The 21,505-nt window shown below is 40.8% G+C and overlaps 1 protein-coding gene across 1 annotated transcript in view; it reads right to left on the reverse strand.

Annotated features, from left to right (window-relative positions):
• LOC137636721 (uncharacterized) overlaps nucleotides 1–21,505 on the reverse strand; it is a gene marked incomplete at both ends in the record, with an annotated part of 131,752 nt that overhangs the window by 25,632 nt on the left and 84,615 nt on the right. The gene's annotated exons all lie outside the window — the stretch shown is intronic.

Consider the following 21,505-nt stretch of genomic DNA (forward strand, 5'->3'; position numbering starts at 1 on the left):
TCTAGAATAAAATGATGTTTCCCCAAAAATAGTGGTTTGCTGATGAAATCGGATGCCGTATTTTTAGCTATGATTGAAATGGATGTAGACAGCATAATTTTTTCGTTTCGTATTTAATTGACACTAAGAAAACTAATTTTAGTTTCTTCATCTAAATGTAAGTATTGTATAACACGAAGAGAGAGAGAGAGAGAGAGAGAGAGAGAGAGAGAGAGAGAGAGAGAGAGAGAGAGAGAGAGAGAGAGAGAGAGAGAGAGAGAATGAATCAGCTGTTGTAATCAAATGGCGTGTTTTTGTTTCGTGAGAATTTCATCGCCACGACTATAACAACAACATACTGTAATGAACTTTACAGTATTATACAGACTACTGTAATATGATAAGGTAAAATATTTGTAATCTATTTTATATGAAATGGGGCTATTTTTTTTTTTTAAATTTACATTTACGTATGTAAAACAACTCTCTCTCACTCTCTCTCTCTCTCTCTCTCTCTCTCTCTCGTAAATTGTTTTCCTGCTTTGCTACGTATGTATGATTTTATATAGATAAGGTAAATAATATTTGTAATAACATATTTTATAAAAGCTTTTACTGTAATATCATTATTTATCACTTTCATCATGCACGTTAAATGCCTTCCTTTGTTTACTGAGCGTACTTTATGACGCCGTCGTTTCAGGCGGCGTCATAAAGAAAAACATTTCATTTGGAAGTCCTAAGAAAAATTAAGTAAAACATTGGTAATAACAAAATCAACATACTGTACTGAATAATCAATATAATCGATGCAAAAACTAACCTATACACAGATGTGTAAATGCGTTTGTTTCTTCATTATGATCAGAGATAAAAGTAAACAAAACATTGGTTGCCATTTTTTATCGTGCTTTTTGGCGTGTTTAGGAAACGCATGATATAAAGTCGCCTTTAATATTTGTGCCTGTTTTAGTTTAGGGTACTGTAGTACATGCATTAAGTGTTCTGTACATTAAAGGGTAGTTTGTTAACAGTACTACATACAAGGGAAGGTTTTAAAAGTCTGAATATACATGTTAAATAAATAGGTAAATATGGTGTCACTACTTCGCGGATTTTCACCTATCGCGGTCGGGTCTGGAACCTATCTACCGCGATAAACGAGGGTTCACTGTATTTGCAAATTATCATATCTCGAATTTCATTATGTTATAAATAACAAAAGAAACCTTATCTTCAATCCTACCACATGTATCCAGAAAAATAAGGAAAATCTTTGAAACAGGATATAGTAACTGAAAAAAGTACAAAAGAGACAAAAAATATGGAGTAACACATTATCTTTTAAAAAGTATGAAGGTGTCTGTAAACATATAAACATAACACACAAAGAAGAATCTACTTGAAGGAGGCACTAAATTACTGAGGTATATGGGGAAGGAATAAAAATTTACAAAGTGAAGACAAGGTGGTGTAATAGTGAATTAGATAAGGAACCTAAAGACATAAGCATAATAAAGCTCTGGCAAAGGACAGGATGAAAAAAAAATAATCATACAAATAGGAAAAGACAGAGTTGACCATTAACGTACTTTAGGTATCAAGTTTGAAAAAGTTGTGAATTCAAAGGAAGTTGCAGAAAAGAATAAAATCAGAAGGTTGATAAAACTAATGGAAAAATAAAATATCTGGAGCTGGAACAGAAACATACAATAGGAAAGACTATATAACAGATAAATCTTAAAAAATCAAATTGAGGAATCTGAATGAAACAGCAATAAATTTGACAATTTTTTCAGCAATTAGTATTTTTCCTGACTATGCAAACGTGAGATCTTTCCTGCGGATGTTTGTTTTAGCACAAACTGGCATTTAGCTATAAATCAATAAATCAATAACCCTCTGATGGTTAGCGGGAGGTAAACCAAGATCTCTGCTCACACAATCAAGTAAGTTCCTCTACTTTTGATTGCAGGCAGGACTTCTAGGAGGGTAGGTGATGGTGGGACAAATGTGTGTGAAGAACTCAGGTTTGTTTAATTAGGAAAAATGATATTTTAATTATAAAATAAATTTTTGAATATACTTACCCGGTGAATATATAATAGCTGCTGCTCCGGCGGCTCGACAGAAAAACACACAAAAACTCGCGAGCGATCGCTATGAAGGTTGCGGGTGTGCCCACCAGCGCCAACTATCGGCCAGATACCGCATATGCATGTAAACAAGCCTCAATTCTTCTCATCCCGCTGCGTCTCTATTGGGGAGGAAGGGAGGGCCTTTAATTTATATATTCACCGGGTAAGTATATTCAAAAATTTATTTTATAATTAAAATATCATTTTTAAATATTTAACTTAGCCGGTGAATATATAATAGCTGATTCACACCCATGGTGGTGGGTAGAGACCAGAGTTAATTAAGTTTACAGCGTATATGCTTAGAGTTTTTGACAGTTATAACATAACAAAACCCAAATATATATAGGTACCTGGTAAGGAAGATGACTTAGACGATTACTCTGCCTTGTTAGTCTGTCTTCCTCACGAAGCCCAGCGATCCTCTTAGGATGCTGAAAGACTCCCAGGAGCTGAAATATCAAGGGCTGCAACCCATACAACAGGACCTCATCAAACCCCTAATCTGGGTGCTCTCAAGAAATGACTTTGACCACCCGCCAAATCAACCAGGATGCGAAAGGCTTCTTAGCCTTCCGTACAACCCAAACAAGATTAAAAACATTTCAAGAGACAGATTAAAAGGATATTGGAATTAGGGTAATGTAGTGGTAGAACCCTCACCCCCTACTGCACTCGCTGCAACGAATGGACCGAGTGTGTAGCAGTCCTCGTAAAGAGTCTGGACATCTTTTAAGTAAAATGACGCGAATACCGACTTGCTTCTCCAAAAGGTCGCGTCCATAATACTTTGCAGAGATCTATTTTGCTTAAAGGCCACGGAGGTTGCTATAGCTCTTACTTCGTGCGTCTTAACCTTAAGCAAACATCGGTCTTTCTCATTCAAGTGAGAATGAGCCTCTCGTATTAAAAATCTGATAAAATATGACAAAGCATTCTTTGACATAGGCAATGATGGTTTCTTAACTGAGCACCATAATGCCTCAGATCCACCTCGTAAGGACTTAGTACGGGCTAAGTAGAACTTAAGAGCTCTAACTGGACATAGCACTCTTTCAAGTTCGTTGCCTACGATCTCTGATAAGCAAGGTATATCAAAAGATTTAGGCCAAGGACGAGAAGGCAGTTCATTTTTGGCCAGGAAACCAAGTTGAAGTGAACATGTGGCTTTTTCTGTAGAAAAGTCGATGTTCTTACTGAAGGCATGAAGTTCACTGACCCTTTTTGCCGAAGCCAAGCACACTAGGAAAAGCGTCTTGAGGGTGAGATCCTTCAGGGAGGCTGAATGTAATGGCTCAAACCTGTCTGACATGAGGAACCTTAGGACCACGTCTAAGTTCCATCCAGGAGTCGCCAAACGACGTTCCTTAGAGGTCTCGAAAGACTTAAGGAGATCTTGGAGATTTTTATTGTTGGAAAGATCTAAGCCTCTATGACGAAAGACCGAAGCCAACATGCTCCTGTAGCCCTTAATCGTGGGAGCTGAGAGGGAGCGAACATTTCTCAGATGTAAAAGAAAATCTGCGATTTGGGCTACAGAGGTACTGGACGAGGACACAGATGCTGACTTGCACCAGTCTCGAAAAACTTCCCACTTCGACTGGTATACAGTACTCTAATGGTAGAAGCTCTCCTCGCTCTTGCAATCGCACTGGCTGCCTCCTTCGAAAAGCCTCGAGCTCTTGAGAGTCTCTCGATAGTCTGAAGGCAGTCAGACGAAGAGCGGGGAGGCTTTGATGCACATTCTTTACGTGGGGCTGACATAATAGATCTACCCTTAGAGGAAGACTTCTTGGAAAGTCTACCAGCCATTGAAGTACCTCGGTGAACCACTCTCTCGCGGGCCAGAGGGGAGCAACCAACGTCAACCTTGTCCCTTCGTGAGAGGCGAACTTCTGCAGTACCTTGTTGACAATCTTGAATGGTGGGAATGCATATAAGTCCAGATGAGACCAATCCAGTAGAAATGCGTCTACGTGTATTACTTCTGGATCTGGGACTGGAGAGCAATAGATTGGAAGCCTCTTGGTCATCGAGGTGGCAAAGAGGTCTATGGTGGGTTGACCCCGTCGCCCAAAGACTCTTGCAGACTTCCTTGTGGAGGGTCCATTTCGTGGGAATCACCTGACCCCTCCGACTGAGGCAGTCTGCTAAGACGTTCAAGTCGCCCTGGATAAACCTCGTTAACAGGGAGATGCCTCGATCTCTTGACCAAATGAGCAGGTCCCTTGCGATCTCGTACAGCGTGAGGGAGTGGGTGCCTCCTTGCTTGGAATGTATGCCAAGGCTGTGGTATTGTCGGAGTTGATCTCTACCACTTTGTTTCGAAGGAGACTTTCGAATTCCATCAAGGCCAAGTGGACTGCCAATAGCTCCTCGCCGTTGATGTGCATGCTCTTCTGACTTGAGGTCCACAGACCTGAGCATTCCCGACCGTCCAGGGTCGCACCCCAACCCAAATCCGACGCGTCTGAGAACAACACGTGGTTTGGGTTCTTGACTGCTAGGGATAGTCCCTCTCTCAGACTGATATTGCTGTTCCACCATTTCAGGCATGCCTTTACTGGTTCGGAGACCGGGATTGATACCGTCTCTAACGTCTTGTCCTTGTTCCAGTGAAAGGCTAGATGGAACTGGAGAGGCCGAAGGTGTAGTCTTCCTAGCGAGACAAACTGCTCCAGGGATGATAGAGTCCCTACGAGACTCATCCAATTCCTGACTGAACACCGTTCTCTCTTCAGCATTAGTTGGACTTTGAGCAGGGCTTGTTCTATTCGGGTGGCAGACGGAAAAGCCCGAAAAACTGGACTGCGAATCTCCATCCCTAAATATAGAATAGTCTGGGATGGGATCAGTTGGGACTTTTCTAGGTTGACCAAAAGTCCCAATTCCTTGGTCAGACCCAACGTCCAATGAAGATCCTGCAGACAGCGATGACTGGACGATGCCCTGAGAAGCCAGTCGTCCAAGTACAGGGAGGCTCGGATTCCCGATAAATGGAGGAATTTTGCCACATTCCTCATGAGCCTCGTAAATACGAGAGGAGCAAGACTGAGGCCAAAGCACAGGGCCCGAAACTGGTATACCACATTCCTGAAAACAAACCTCAGAAACGGTTGGGAATCCGGGTGTATAGGAATGTGGAAGTACGCATCTCGTAGGTCGAGAGAGACCATCCAGTCTCCCTTTCTGACCGCTGCTAAGACGGACTTCGTGGTCTCCATAGTGAACTTTGTTTTCGTAACAAAAACGTTGAGCGCACTGACGTCTAGCACCGGTCTCCAACCTCCTGTATTCTTTGGGACTAGGAAGAGACGGTTGTAAAACCCCGGTGATTGAAGGTCCGAGACTTTCACCACCGCTCCCTTCTCTAGCAACAGAGACACTTCTTGGTTTAGGGCTTGTCTCTTTGACTCCTCTCGGTACCTGGGAGAGAGGTCTATGGGAGTTGTCACTAGAGGAGGTTTGCGTACAAACGGAATTTTGTACCCCTCTCTGAGCAACCGAACAGACTCTTGGTCTGCGCCCCTCTTCTCCCAGGCCTGCCAGAAGCTCTTAAATCTGGCTCCTACCGCTGTCTGAGGCTGTGGGCAGTCAGACTCTGCCACGTGAGGACTTGGCTCCTCTCTTCTTACCTCTCTTTCCCTCGGCACGAGCGCTTCCCCTGCTGGGAGCTCTGCCACGAAAGGGCGGGATAAATCTGGATGCCGGAGTCTCGATCCTGGGTCTTACAGCAAAGGATGTAGAAGGAGTCCCTTTGCGAGCAGAGGACGCCATCAAGTCATGGGTGTCCTTCTGCACAAGCGAAGAAGCTATATCCTTAACCAGTTGTTGCGGAAACAAGGACGCTGATAAGGGAGCAAAAAGCAGTTCTGATCTCTGACAGGGAGTAACTCCTGGTGAAAGAAAAGAGCAAAGGGAATCTCGCTTCTTTAAGACTCCCGACGTAAATGTGGAGGCAAGCTCATTGGAACCATCGCGGATGGCTTTATCCATACATGACATGATAAGTAAGGAAACATCTCTGTCAGCAGACGAGATTTTCCTACTTAAAGCTCCCAATGACCAGTCAAGAAAGTTGAATACTTCAAAGGCCCTGTATACGCCTTTAAGCAGATGGTCAAGGTCCGAGGAGGACCAACTAATCTTCGAGCGTCTCATGGCCAGGCGGCGGGGAGAGTCTACGAGGCTTGAGAAGTCACCCTGGGCAGAGGCAGGGACTCCCAAGCCGAGAACTTCTCCCGTGGCATACCAGACGCTCGATCTAGAAGAAAGCTTAGAAGGAGGGAAGGCAAAGGCCGTCTTCCCCAAACTCCTCCTGGTATCCAACCAGTCGCCTTAAAGTCGTAAAGCCCTCTTGGAAGAGCGAGAAAGCACTAGCTTAGTACAGTAAAGGCTGGCATGGTAGCAGGTAAACCTAGAGCAAACTCAGACGGTGGCGAACGAGGCGCAACGGTAACAAAGCGATTGGGAAAAAGATCCTTGAAAATCAACATGATCTTCTTAAAGTCCATCGAAGGAGGAACCGTCTTAGGTTCGTCTACATCTGAAGGATGATCATCATGATGAGGATCAGCAACGTCCTCATCTGAAGGATCTTCGTCCGACAACTGCTGAGTAACAAGCAAAGGGGAGACCTGCCTTGGTGGCAATGCTTGAGACGCAGAGTCAACACGCACTGGTGCATCAGTAGCAGTCCAGGACGCTACGTCATGTAACTGCTTAACAGCCTGACTGTCAACAACAACCGGAGCGGGAGGACGCTCGACGTCAACTCGAGACTGCCTTGACTGCCTAGACTGAGCAGTCAAAACAACTCTTGACTGCGGTGCTTGACGCTCAGCGTCAAAACAAGTCAACTCCGCTGGTTGGCGAACGTCCTGAACGTCAACAAGAGCATTAGGAAGCGGCTGAACGTCCACATGCGGCTGAAAGTCAACACGGGACTGCATCGAGTGAGGCTCTACAAAGCGTGACTGACGTGACTTAGTAACGCCAACGTCAACAGGACGAGCAAAGGCTCGTTTTTGCGGCTGAAGGCCAGGATCTCGATCAGCTAAGCAGCAAGGATCATCGTGAACCTTTTCAGCAGAATAGTCTTCCATAAGGGAGGCGAGCTTGAGCTGCATGTCTTGCAGTACAACCCATTTAGGATCAACGGGAATGGGTGCGGTAAGAGACGAGGGTAACGTCTGTGACTGCAAAACCTTGCCTACACCAAGACTCTCGGAGCCTGTGTTACGTTTCTGCTTAGGCGGCGAGCAGTCTTCCGATGACTGCAAAGGGTCAGAGCTGTCCCAATGGCTACAACCAGGACGCTGGACCTGTCCTGAAGGGACCGACTTTTGCTTTAAAGGCCTTGAAATCTTGCTCCACGGTTTCTTACGCGAAAAGCCTTCGGATGACGAGGAGAAAATGGTCTCGCTCGTCTTATGGTAGGGGCGGTCTTGATGAGACACGCCTGAAACCATGGAGGGAACGTCTGTTCGCTGATCAAGGCCTCTCGAACCCATAAGTCGTACGACATTACTTCTCCCCTGGGCTTGGGAGCTTGCAAGAGGTCCCGGACTAGGCGAACGACAGGCACGAACAGACGAACTCTCGGTCGCAATACTGATAACACTTTGCGCACTAATCACTTTCCCACGATTTTCCACTGTGGCACTCTGACACTTTAACTCTTTCACGTCAGCCATGAGTTGATTACGATCTGTAGCTAACGACTCAACTCTTTCGCCCAAAGCATGAATGGCACGTAACATATCCCGCATTGATGGTTCCTGAGTGCTAGTAGAGGGTTCAGGCACAACTACTACAGGGGAAGGATTAGGTTCAGGGGCATGGGGAGAGGAAAAATCTATCGATCTAGAGGAACTTCTCCTCACCCTATCTCTCTCTAGCCTACGAGAATACTTATCATATTCAAGCCAATCGAATTCCGAAAGGCCCACGCACTCCTCACACCGATCTCCTAATTGACAGGTTTTACCCCGACAATTAGAACACACAGTATGTGGGTCGAGAGAGGCCTTTGGAAGACGCCTGTTGCAATCCCTAGCATTACACTTACGAAATCTAGGAATTTGAGAAGGGTCAGCCATTTTGAAAAAGTCAAAGAAAGTCCAAAAAACAATCCAAAGTCATCAACAATTAAATCTGTCCAAAAAAGAGTTCAAGAGTTTAAGTTGAGGATAAAACACCTGCACTGCGAAAGCTCAAACCAAAATGAAGTACTTCACCAAGTCTGTTGAAAAACTCCAGGTTAACAGCGAGTAATGGTACGTCTTGTCGTTCAGACCGACAGAGAAGAATTGAGGCTTGTTTACATGCATATGCGGTATCTGGCCGATAGTTGGCGCTGGTGGGCACACCCGCAACCTTCATAGCGATCGCTCGCGAGTTTTTGTGTGTTTTTCTGTCGAGCCGCCGGAGCAGCAGCTATTATATATTCACCGGCTAAGTTAAATATTTAAAAATACAAATTACTTCCAAATTTGTCATTTGTTCCAACACACATACAAACCTTCGTTCTTTATATACTTGGAATAGACCTAATGGTTGGAAACCTTGACCCAGAGTACAAGTCTGAGCTCGAAAGTGAGAGATGGGTATCCTGACACCTAGTGAACCCCCAGCCAGTCAATGCTGGAGAGTCTGACAGCCTGAACAATCTCGGTGAGTGAGTGGAAAAAAGCACTGTAACTTTACCAGGTCAGTATAAGGAGATAAATACTTAAAACTGGACATTGCCCAACTCCCCCTAGCAAGATTAGGAACATGAAAATATACACACACATCTCAGACCAGAAAATCAATATGGAACTTACCTGCAGTCGAAAGGAGGCCAGCTTGCAGTCTTTCAGTACTGTACTACCAAAAAAGGAAGGAAAGGCAGGTCATTCTATTCATTCATCCTACTAAAACCTTGTAACATCTGCCCTCGACCAACTGCAACTAGTCCAGCAAGGACGCTAAGGTAGCAAATCCCCTTGTTGAACGACCACCACGGGTCCAAGAGGAAACGCATTTATGGACCAATGTGTTACATCTTACAGGTAGTGGGTGGTGAAAGTTATTTACCTGCACCATACGCCCACTTGAAGTAGTTGTGCCACAGATAGGTTTCTCTTGAACACCAGAGACTTATTTATGCTGAGCAGTGAGGATCAAGGGTGTAACCAATGCCCTGCCCATACTAACAAGCAAAGGCTTAATATGAGGGCAAGCTCTCTTGGTACGTTTGAAATAGAGCCTTAGCGCTCTAATAGGACATATTAACAGCAGCTCAGAATCACCAGTTACTTCCTTAAGACACTAAATCTGTAAGGGCCTGAACCTAGACAAGTTACAAAGACAAAGAGCTTCCCTCTACAACAACTGTCCCTGGAATCTTAGAATGACAGAGTCATGCCTTTTCAAGACTCAGTTAGTCCAGTGGCTGGCTACATATTTCCTGAGAACTTGACAGCTCTAGCACTGGAAAGCAGTTTTCCATTTATCTGGGTCTTCATTGTTGTTCAGACAGCCAAAGGAATCAGACCAGTAGTCTATCCAAAAAGAGGCTGGCAAAGTTGCCTTAGCCTCTTAATGTTGTTACTCTTCTTAAAAACTTTATTTTTCCATGTTTCCTTTCCTAGCTGGGATATTTTCCCTGTTGGAGCCCCTGGGCTTATAGCACCCTGCTCTTCCAACTAGGGTTGTAGCTTAGCAAGTAATAATGATAATAATAATAATCCTTTCCATGTTTGTGTCGTCTTCAGCCGAAAAAGTTACCTACTGTGCCGCCAGCTTGTCAACTGCCAAAGCTGACACTGCCGGATCTAGGGGAAAGGGCAATGGATCGTCATAAAGAATGTTATAGTATTTCCTCTGCCTAACAAAAGGTGGAGGAAGTAACCTTGATGAATTACTTGCCCGAAGACAGTCCTCCTTCTCCCGCAATCTGGATGATGGCTTTCTTTAGACCCTGACGCCATCTTAAACCAGGGTGGCTCTAACATGATCTTTCCAGGTTAAGGATCAACAAACTCAAAACCATGTCTCTCCCCTCAGGTTACCAGGGTCCATTAATTTTTCTTATGCAAAGCCAAGACTTGCACAAAGGTATGGTCAGACACTCCTTGCTTGATGGCAGCAGTTTTCCTACTAGCTAGAGGAGGCAACACACCTGATTTGTTCGAATCAGGGTTCAGAGTTTCCTCTGTAGAAGACTTTATAGTGCTTCCTCTGCCTAACGAAAGGTGGAGGAAGTAACCTTGATGAATTACTTTCCCAAAGAGAGTCCTCCTTCCCCCGCAATCTGGTTGATGGCTTTCTTAATAGACCCCATGCCATCTTAGACCAGGGTGGCTCTGACATGATCTTTCCAGATTGTGGGTCAGGGCTCAACAAATTCAAAACCATGTCTCTCCCCTCAGGTTACCAGAGTCCATTAATTTTTCTTATGAAAGCCAAAACTTGCACAAAGGAATAGTCAGATACTCATTGCTTGGTAGCAGAAGCTTTTGGGCTAGCTGGAGGAGGTAACACACTTGCTTTGTTCAAATCAGGGTTCAGAGTTTCCTCCAAACTCCAGACTTACATTAATAAGAGCTGGAGTTGAGTCAGGGTCATCAATGAGTACCATGCCAGGAAATAGGGACCTAGGAGCTTCCCAATAACAGGCAGCGACATCATGGTCAACATCTCATTCTGAATTCTCTTCTGAGGCATTGGGTCACTGACGATCTTTGATGCCCAGTTCTTGAAGAGTTTTCAAATCCTTACACTCCCAAGGCTTCGAGGAGAAACAGAATTAGAACACTTAGCAGCAGCCTCCTCAGGAGCCCCCAAAGGCTGAGAAGTCCAAGGAGACTCATCAGAGCAACAACCAGCTCTGGGGGTGGAACAATGGGTACAGTATGAAATACTTCAACTGGAGAGTCAATATTTATCTGTGAAGTGATCTCTCTAAGAGATCTTAAAACCCCTGCTAGTTCTAAAGTGAAAGGAATCTCCTGGAGGAGGCGTAATTCGTCTCTGTCTCCTCTGCTTTCCGGTTATCTTAATTGGGATAATACCCAATGTTTCTCATAAGGGATCAAGCTTGGCATGGGAAGCCTTGGTGTCTTTATACCTGGAAAAGTGACCAGATGGTGAAGGGATAGAAGGGACTGGAGGACAAGGTGGAGCACAAATGGTAGCAGTAGTGCTCCATAATCCCTTGGACCCAACGGAGGCCTGGAACTCCCAAGGGATCTTGACAATGCATGGGAGATAGAAAGATTTCAAATGTCTGTCAGGTGTTCGTGTCATAACAGGACTGGCGGCAGCCTGATGGCCTTAATGAGCTCTTGGAGCCATTGAAAATAATTTTCATGTTAACATTTTGTATATCTAAAACTATTTGCCCTCATCCTATCAAGAAAGCATCCAAAAAAAAAATTTTCTTTCTTTCTTTCTGACTGATTCAGTGCCCTGCTCCCTGTGCGGCACCCCTGTACGAATAGAATAAGTCTGAGGACTTAGGGTTTATATTTTGTGAATAGTGTACGTAGACTACAGGCGTTAGAATTTACATTAGTCACATTCAATGTTGAGCCTCATCTCACTTGTAAAGACTGCAAAAATGATTGATAATGCAGTGAAAGGCAGACGTCTAGAAATAAAGATTTCTCAATAGCAATTTACCGTATACTACCGTATAAAGGACGGCACCATGTAATGAGCAAACAGTAGTTTCAAGGCCAGACTAATGTTACTACACTATTATAAATATTTTACCACACACAATCTACTTATAACAACAATTTTTATCATAAGCTCTTAGTATCATTAGTTATCACTTGCAAGTGTAAATGCGTTTGTTTATTCATTATGATCAGCGATGAAACGTAAACAAAAAGTTTTGTTTTAGACGGCGTTTTCATGAAAAAAACATGACAAATTTGGTTTTAGTTCATTCATTTTGAATTTCTAAGGATAAAGTAAGTAAATCAATATCAATACTAATTTTCATTACATAACCAATACTTGGTATGATAGCTGTTGCTGCAAAAGCTAACCTATACACAGATGTGTAAATGCGTTCGTTTGTTTATCATGATTGGCGATGGAACGTAAACAAAGCAATGGTTTCAGTTCTTGGTTCGGTGTTTAGCAAAAGCATGATATAAAATAGTTTTTATTTTGGATTATTAAGTATAAAAGAGCATTTCAACCAATTTAGTCGAAACACTGGACGATCATAGTGCTAGTAATGCATACAAAAGCAATGAAGATGATCCTCATACCTCATGACGATACTGTCCTGATGAGATTTTCAAACTTTTTTTTTTTTTTTTTAAATAATTTGAAGGGTGGTGTTGATTCTGATGGTTTTCAATATCAAGTTTAATAAATAGTTTATTATTTTTTAAAACTTGTTTGCATCATTGTGTTCCTGTATACCATACTGTCGGTAAAAACAATTTTATTTTATTTTGCATAAACACTACTACAGTGTAATAATAATACTGAGCATATTATACGCTCTTAATGCAATCCTTCCTAACTACTATATAAGTAAAAAAATTAATTACCGGAACAAATATGGAAAATTTAGGCTTTATTATTATCATCACTAACCAAGCTACAATCCTAGTTGGAAAAGCAAGATGCTATAAGCCCAAGGGCTCCAACAGGAAAAATAGCCTAGTGAGAAAAGGAAATAAGGAAATAAATAAATGATGAGAACAAATTAACAATAAATCATTCTGAAAACAGTAACAACGTCAAAACAGATATGTCATATATAAACTATAAAAAGACATGTCAGCCTGTTCAACACAAAAACATTTGCTGCAAATTTGAACTTTCGAAGTTCTACTGATTTAACTACCTGATTAGGAAGATCACTCCACAACTTGGTCACAGCTGGAATAAAACTTCTAGAACACTATGTAGTATTGAGCCTCATAATGGAGAAGGCCTGGATATTAGATTTAACTGCCTGCCTAGTATTACGAACAGGATGGAATTATCCAGGAAGATCTGAATGTAAAGGATGGTCAAAGTTATGAAAAATCTTATGCAACATGGATATTGAACTAATTAAATGACTGTCCCAAAGAATAGTATCTAGATCAGGAATAAGAAATTTAATAGACCGAAAGATTCTGTCCAACAAATTAAGATGAGAATCAGCAGCTGAAGACCAGACAAGAGAAAAATACGTGAAACAGAGTAGAATGAGAGAAATAAAACTCTTATTCAGAATAGATTGATCACCGAAAATCTTGAGAGACTTTCGCTATAAGCCAATTTTTTGTGCAATTGAAGAAGACACAGACCTAATGTGTTTCTCAAAAGTAAATTTGCTGACGAGAATCATATCTAATATTTTAAAGTCATAAAAAGTTAAAGAAACATTATCAATATTGATATTCAGATGTTGAGGAGCCACTGTCCTTGATCTACTTACAATCATACTTTGAGTTTTGTTAGGATTCAATTTCATACCCCATAATTTGCAACATGCACTAATTTTAGCTAGATCTCTATTAAAAGATTCAGCAACCCCAGATCTACATTCAGGGGATGGAATTGACAGTAGCATCATCTGCATATGCAACAAGCTTCTTTTCTAGGACAAACCACATGTCATGTGGATATAGTATGAAAAATAATGGGCCAAGAACACTACCCTGTGGAACACCAGATATCCAATTCCTATACTCACTATCGTCCCCATCAACAATGATGCTAAGAAACGACCCAACCACTCCCAACTAATCGAGTTTCAAAACAAGAGCCTCATGATTAACACGGTCAAAGGCAGCACTAAAATCAAGGCCTATCAAGAGATTTCTGTACTGCAATGGAGATTATAAGAAGGGCATCACATGCTCCAAGGCCTTTACGAAAACCAAATTGCAAACTAGGTAATAGATGATTGCCTTCAGCAAACCTATTAACCCTGGATAGGTACGGTGGGTCGTACGCGACCCCGAGCGTCAAAAAAAAAGAGGTTTTTCTCACGTGACTCACCCCCGTGACTGAATTTGTGGGTGATCGACCTGCAGGAGGTGTCTCCCCTACACGCTCTAGTAGTGTCCAGATGTGCATTGCTGTAGCTGTACTCCTTCCCCGATTTCTGAGACGCGTCGGGGTCGAGCGCGACCGAGTTTACCCTTCTAAGGTAATTTGCATAATTATCAAAGTTATTACGTATTATGAAATTGTCGTAGAATGGTGCAACTTGTATAGGTTATCAGTTGTGGAAAGTCTTGGTGGATTGTTTGGCTACCATGTGCATGATTTTTTTCTTAGTTAAAATGTCGTTCATCACCACGAGGACTATTTTACCGCGAGTGCCCCTTTTTCATTTTTTTTCATTTTTTTGCCAAGTCATTTTTCTGTAAGATATTGCCAAATAGTGTCGTAAAACTTTTGCTTGTTTAGTGTTGGAAAGTGTGTCTAGATGATCTGGCTACCCATGCGTGACTTTTTTTTTTGTCATATACGACGTAGTTATTGGTATATTGGGTATTTAACTGCGGTTGCCAATTTCTGTTTTTTTTTCAATATTTGTAAAAATATTTACGTAGTAAGGAATTGCCGTATATTATTCATTTTTTTTTCATGTTTATGTGTTAGAAAGTGTGCCTTGATGGTTGGGCTAACACGTGGATGTCTTATTTTTTATCTGAGATGCCGTATATTAGAATGTTGGGCATTTTACCGCGAGTGCCCCTTTTTCATTTTTTTGCCAAGTCATTTTTCCGTAAGATATTGCCAAATAGTGTTGTAAAACTTTTGCTTTTTTAGTGTTGGAAAGTGTGTCTAGATGATCTGGCTACCCATGCGTGACTTTGTTTTTGTCAGATACGACGTAGTTATTGGTATATTGGGTATTTAACTGCGGTTGCCAATTTCTGTTTTTTTTTCAATATTTGTAAAAATTTACTACGTAGTAAGGAATTGCCGTATATTATTGATTTTTTTTTCATGTTTATGTGTTAGAAAGTGTGCCTTGATGGTTGGGCTAACACGTGCATGTCTTTTTTTTTTTTATCTGAGATGCCGTATATTAGAATGTTGGGCATTTTTCCGCGAGTGCCCCTTTTTATTTGTTTTGCATTTTTTTGCTTAGTCATGTTACCGTAAGGAATTGGCAAGTAGTGTCGCAAAACTTGTATTTTTATAGTATTGGAAAGTGTTTCTAGATGATCTGGCTACCCATGCCTATTTTTTTTTTAGCCAGATATGGCGTATATATAAGTATGTGTTCGATTTTCCTGTGATTGCCATTTTTTCGTTTTTTCCCATTTCTTTCAAAATTACTACGTACTAAGGAACTATCACAGAGTAATGATTCATTTATATGTTTATTTGTCGGAAAATGTGCCTTGATGGTTTGCCTAGCACGTGGCTGAAATTTTTTTTTTTCTGAAATGCCGTATATTAGAATGGCCATTTTTCCACGAGTGCCCCGTTTTATTTGATTTGCATTTTTTTGCTAAGTCATGTTACCGTAAGGAATTGGCAAGTAGTGTCGCAAAACTTATAATTTTATAGTGTTGGAAAGTGTTTCTAGATGATCTGGCTACCCATGCCTATCTTTTTTTTTAGCCAGATATGGCGTATATATAGGTATGTGTTCGATTTTCCTGCGATTGCCACTTTTTCGTTTTTTCCCATTTCTTTCAAAATTACTACGTACTAAGGAACTATCACAGGGTAATGATTCATTTATATGTTTATTTGTCGGAAAATATGCCTTGATGGTTTGCCTAGCACGTGGCTGAAATTTTTTTTTTTCTGAAATGCTGTATATTAGAATGGCCATTTTTCCGCTAGTGCCCCTTTTTATTTGTTTTGCATTTTTTTGCTTAGTCATGTTACCGTAAGGAATTGGCAAGTAGTGTCACAAAACTTATAATTTTATAGTGTTGGAAAGTGTTTCTAGATGATCTGGCTACCCATGCCTATCTTTTTTTTTAGCCAGATATGGCGTATATATAGGTATGTGTTCGATTTTCCTGTGATTGCCATTTTTTCATTTTTTCCCATTTCTTTCAAAATTACTACGTACTAAGGAACTATCACAGAGTAATGATTCATTTAGATGTTTATTTGTCGGAAAATGTGCCTTGATGGTTTGCCTAGCACGTGGCTGAATTTTTTTTTTTCTGAAATGCCGTATATTAGAATGTTAGCCATTTTTCCGTGAGTGCCCCTTTTTATTTGTTTTGCATTTTTTTGCTTAGTCATGTTACCGTAAGGAATTGGCAAGTAGTGTCGCAAAACTTATATTTTTATAGTGTTGGAAAGTGTTTCTAGATGATCTGGCTACCCATGCCTATCTTTTTTTTTAGCCAGATATGGCGTATATATAGGTATGTGTTCGATTTTCCGGTGATTGCCAGTTTTTCGTTTTTTCCCATTTCTTTCAAAATTACTACGTACTAAGGAACTATCACAGAGTAATGATTCCTCTAGATGTTTATTTCTCGGAAAATTTTGTTTACTTCTTTTTTGATTGAATATCATCAAATTTTTTTGGCTAAAATATTATATTGTTTCACATTTTTTTTTTTTTTTTATTTTATTTCCCTTCAAAAAAATTTTTTTGGGTCAGAATTTTAATTTTATAGTCGTAAAATAATCGACAATTATCCAGCAACCCACCATACAATTTTTATGCATATCCAATAATAATTAGATTAGTAAATAACACCTTGAAATTGACATACCCTTCCTACATTTCAAGTGGCAGATTAGGGAGTCTGAGTCAGTGTGGTTGGCGGCCATTTTGTGGACATATCCGAAGCGTAAGTTGCCCTATCTATATTTATTCTTGTTCCCTCTAGAATTTGTGATATTTTGGTATATTTTTACCTGCATAAATATCATATTATATATTAAATATATGTATTTTTTTACAAAATTTCTAAGTACTCAAAAAATTACCTTTAGATATGGCCCCTGATATAAATGTAATTTACAAAATAATGAAGATTTTTTTACATATTTCTATTTTAGGATAACATATGTTTATTCCCTAAAAAAATTAGCCACTTCCTATTTCATTTGGGTACCCAAAAAAATTCATGAAATTTGGACAAATTTTTTTGGCCAAAAAAAGTTACCCTTTTTTTCTCATTTCAGATCTTCACCTCCATGGGTCTGCCTTCATCCAAAATACATCAAGATGTGTCCTAAACATTCAAGAATCAATTCCTAAAAGGATTTGTGTATATATGTATAAACTTTTTTTTTATGAATTTTTATGTCAGGTCTTTTTTTTCTACTTAATTTTTAAAAATATTTATAATAAATAGTTTTTCTGCAGATGAGTAGTATTTATCTTTACAGTTGTTTTAAGCATTCATTGAAGTTTTTTTTGGCAAAAGAAAAAAAGAGGTTACTGCAAAAACTGATTTTTCAAGAATTTTTTTTGGCGTCGGGGTCGTTCGCGTCCGAGTATACCCTTAAAGGGGTGTCCGAGGAGCGTACCTATCCAGGGTTAAGATGTTCAAAAACTTTAAATATGGGAGTTATGGAAATTGAACGGTAATCAGTTGGACTTGAGCTACCATAAACACATTTACACAGAGGAGTAACATTACCAATTCTCCAACAAGTCCTAAAAGCTCCTCTTCTTGCTAACTTGTGCAAAATAACATATAACTTTGGAGCTAAAGAAATCTGCAGTCTTCATAAACAACAAAGGAAAAATACCATTTGGGTCTACACCTCCATAAGCATCAAGGCCCATCAACCGAGCTTTAATTTCATGAGATCGAAAAGCTCAACTAGTTAGTTTAGCTTCAGGAAAACAGGAATGAGGAAGTTCAAGTTTTTCATTACTCTGTTTACTTTCAAAGACATCAGCCAAAAGGGTTGCCTTTTCCTTTGGACAGTGAGTGACTGAGCCATCTGATTTAAGTAAAGGAGGAACTGTTGCATCTACACCAAAAGAGTGCAGATTTAAGGGTAGACCAGCATTTATATTCCTGAGTTGTACCAGAAAGGGTTCCTTTTATGGTTGAATTGTATTCCTTTTCAGTTGAAGCATAAACTCTCTGAGCAAAAGCTCTAAACTGAGTATAGTTATTCCACATCAAATCTGATCTGTTACCCTTCCAAAAATGATAGGCTTCCTGCTTCTCCAAATAAGCACGTCTACAATCATCATTGAACCACAGTTCGTCCTTCACTCGCTACCTTAGCACACGAGAAGGGATACGCCTATCAATTATGTTGACCAGATTTTCATTCAAAGGGAGAAGAGAATCAATACTAGGTAGTAAGTTGGCCAGGGCACCAGCCACCCGTTGAGATACTACTGCTAGAGTTATGGGGTCCTTTGACTGGCCAGCCAGTACTACATTGGATCCTTCTCTCTGGTTACGGTTCCCTTTGCCTACACATGCACCGAATAGTCTGGCCTATTCTTTACAGATTCTCCTCTGTCCTCATACACCTGACAACACTACCAACAATTCTTCCTCCCCAAAGGGGTTCACTACTGCACTGCAATTGTTCAGTGGCTACTTTCCTCTTGGTAATGGTAGAAGAGACTCTTTAGTTATAGTAAAAAGCTCTTCTAGGAGAAGGACACTCCAAAATCAAACCATTGTTCTCTAGTCTTGGATAGTGCCATAGCCTCTGTACCATGGTCATCCACTGTCTTGGGTTGGGGTTCTCTTGCTTGAGGGTGCACTCGTGCACGCTGTTCTCTCTAGTTTCTCTTCCTCTTGTTTTGTTGGAGTTTTTATGGTTTGTATGGGGAATATTTATTTTAATGTTGTTACTGTTCTTAATATTTTATTTTTCATTGTTTCCTTTCCTCACCGGGCTATTTTCCCTGTTGGGGCCCCTAGGCTTACAGCATCTTGCTTTTTCAACAAGGGTTGTAGCTTAGCAAATAATAATAATAATTATAATAATAATATAATGGTGACCAATTCAAGCACAAAAGATCATGCAAAATCCCATTCCAGTCTGCTTGATATATCATATAAATTTAGAGGAATATGATATATCAGGGACAGGCTGCTCAGTCTTCACTACTAATGAAATCAAGGCATGATCGGATGTCCCGACTGGAGAACCAACCTTACTTGTTATGACGCCAGGAGAGTAAGTGTATATGAGGTCCAAGCAATTACCAAACCTGTGAGTAGCTTTACTTATGATTTGCTCACAACCTGATTCAGAGGCAAAGTCTAAAGCTCTTAAGCCATGGCGATCGATAGGAGAGATAGAATTTAACCACTCCGTATGGTGAGCCTTGAAATCACCAACAAATGACAAAAGCCTTTCTATTATCTTGTTGTATGTTAGCCATAATGGTAAGACGACAATCGAAGATAGTATCATCCATGTCTGGATTCCGATAGATCGAAAACAAATAAAAGTTGTTCTGCCTGCCACAAACTTTTATTACCTGAATCTCATGACATCCACATTCAAAGCAGGACTTAAGAGAAGCAAGGTACTCAGTCCTAATATACACCGCAATTCCCCTGGCCCTAGGGATGGCATCGCGTTTCAACATAATTGGCTTCTTAAAACCAGTTATAAGGAGCTCAGATGAGTGCCTCATATGAGAAACCAAAGTTTCTGAGCACAAAAGAATAGCATACTCTCTGGACGCAACTGTAAGGTCTTGAATATTTGCATGAAGACCAAAAATATTGCAATACAGTAGATGACATTGACGAAATCTAGGAGGTACTGGTCCCGGATTTCGCTAATGTCTCCAGACAGCATAAGAATTAATGGTAATAAAAGACACATCATGCTTAAAAACTAGATTAACAAGAATTATAACAAAAACAATATGTACAGAAATATAAAAAAAGTGATTGATCAAACCCATACACTATAGACAAAAAGTCGGAAAAACTGGTCAACAAGGAGGAGCCAATACACCATGCAAGGCTAAATACCCTCCAGGATAGCCACTTCAACTGAAGGGAGGACAGTAGGAAGGCTTTGGGAAGAAAAAATATCAGATAAGGAAAAGATAACCTTTTGATAAACCACCAGGCATCCATGGCCCTTCTCTTAAGCCCACCCAACACACCATTTAAAAAAAAAAAACCAGAGGAAGAGAAAAGAAAAAAAAATAAGATAGAATAGTATGCCCAAGTGTACCCTCAAGCAATAGAACTCTAATCCAAGACAGTGGAAGACCATGGTACAGAGGCTATGGCACTACCCGAGACTAAAGAACAATGGTTTAATTTTGGAGTGTCCTCCTCCTAGAGGAGCTGCTTACCACAGCTAAAGAGTCTCTTCTACCCTTACCAAGAGGAAAGTACACTGACCAATTACAGTACAGTAATTAACCCCATGGCTGAAGAAGTGTTTGGTAATCTCATTGTTGTCAGGTGTATGAAGAAAGACGAGAATCTGTAAAGAATAGTCCTGTCTAGTCAGTGTATGTGTTGGCAAAGAAAAAATAAACCATAACCAGAGAGGGATCCAATGCATTACTGTCTCGCCAGTCAAAGGATCCAATAACTCTCTAATGGTAGTATCTTAACGGGCGGCTCGTGCCCTGGCCAACCTACTACCTATGAACTACAACTAGGCTAGCCTACCAACAGGTTCACACACTATAACCCAAGTACTATAAAGATAAAATTACTAGTAAATATTCCTATTTTACATACATACATACATATACCAAGGCACTTCCCCCAATTTTGGGGGATAGCTGACATCAAACAAATGAAACAAAAAAGGGGACCTCTCCTCTCTACGTTCCTCCCAGCCTGACAAAGGACTCAACCGAGTTCGGCTGCTACTGCTAGGGTGCCACAGCCCACCCTCCCCCATTAACCACCAAAGGTGAAGCTTCATAACGCTGAATCCCCTACTGCTGCTACCTCCCCGGTCATCCAAGACACCGGAGGAAGCAGCAGGGCCTACCGGAACTGTGTCACAATCGCTCGCCATTCATTCCTAATTCTAGCACACTCTCTTGCCTCTCTCATATCTATCCTCCTATCACCCAGAGCTTTCTTCACTCCATCCATCCACCCAAACCTTCCTCTTGTACTTATCCCATCATCTCTTGCATTCATCACCTTCTTTAGCAGACAGCCATTTTCCATTCTCTCAATATGGCCAAACCACCTCAACACACTCATATCAACTCTAGCTGCTAACTCATTTCTTACACCCATTCTCACCCTCACTACTTCGTTCCTAACCCTATCTACTCGAGATACACTAGCCATACTCCTTAGACACTTCATCTCAAACACATTCAATTTCTGTCACTCAGTCACTTTCATTCACCACAACTCCGATCCATACATCACAGTTGGTACAATCACTTTCTCATACAGAACTCTCTTTACATTCATGCCCAGCCCTCTATTTTTTACTACTCCCTTAACGACCCCCAA

Source organism: Palaemon carinicauda, unplaced genomic scaffold (assembly GCF_036898095.1).
Source record: "Palaemon carinicauda isolate YSFRI2023 unplaced genomic scaffold, ASM3689809v2 scaffold368, whole genome shotgun sequence".
Lineage (NCBI taxonomy): Eukaryota > Metazoa > Arthropoda > Malacostraca > Decapoda > Palaemonidae > Palaemon > Palaemon carinicauda.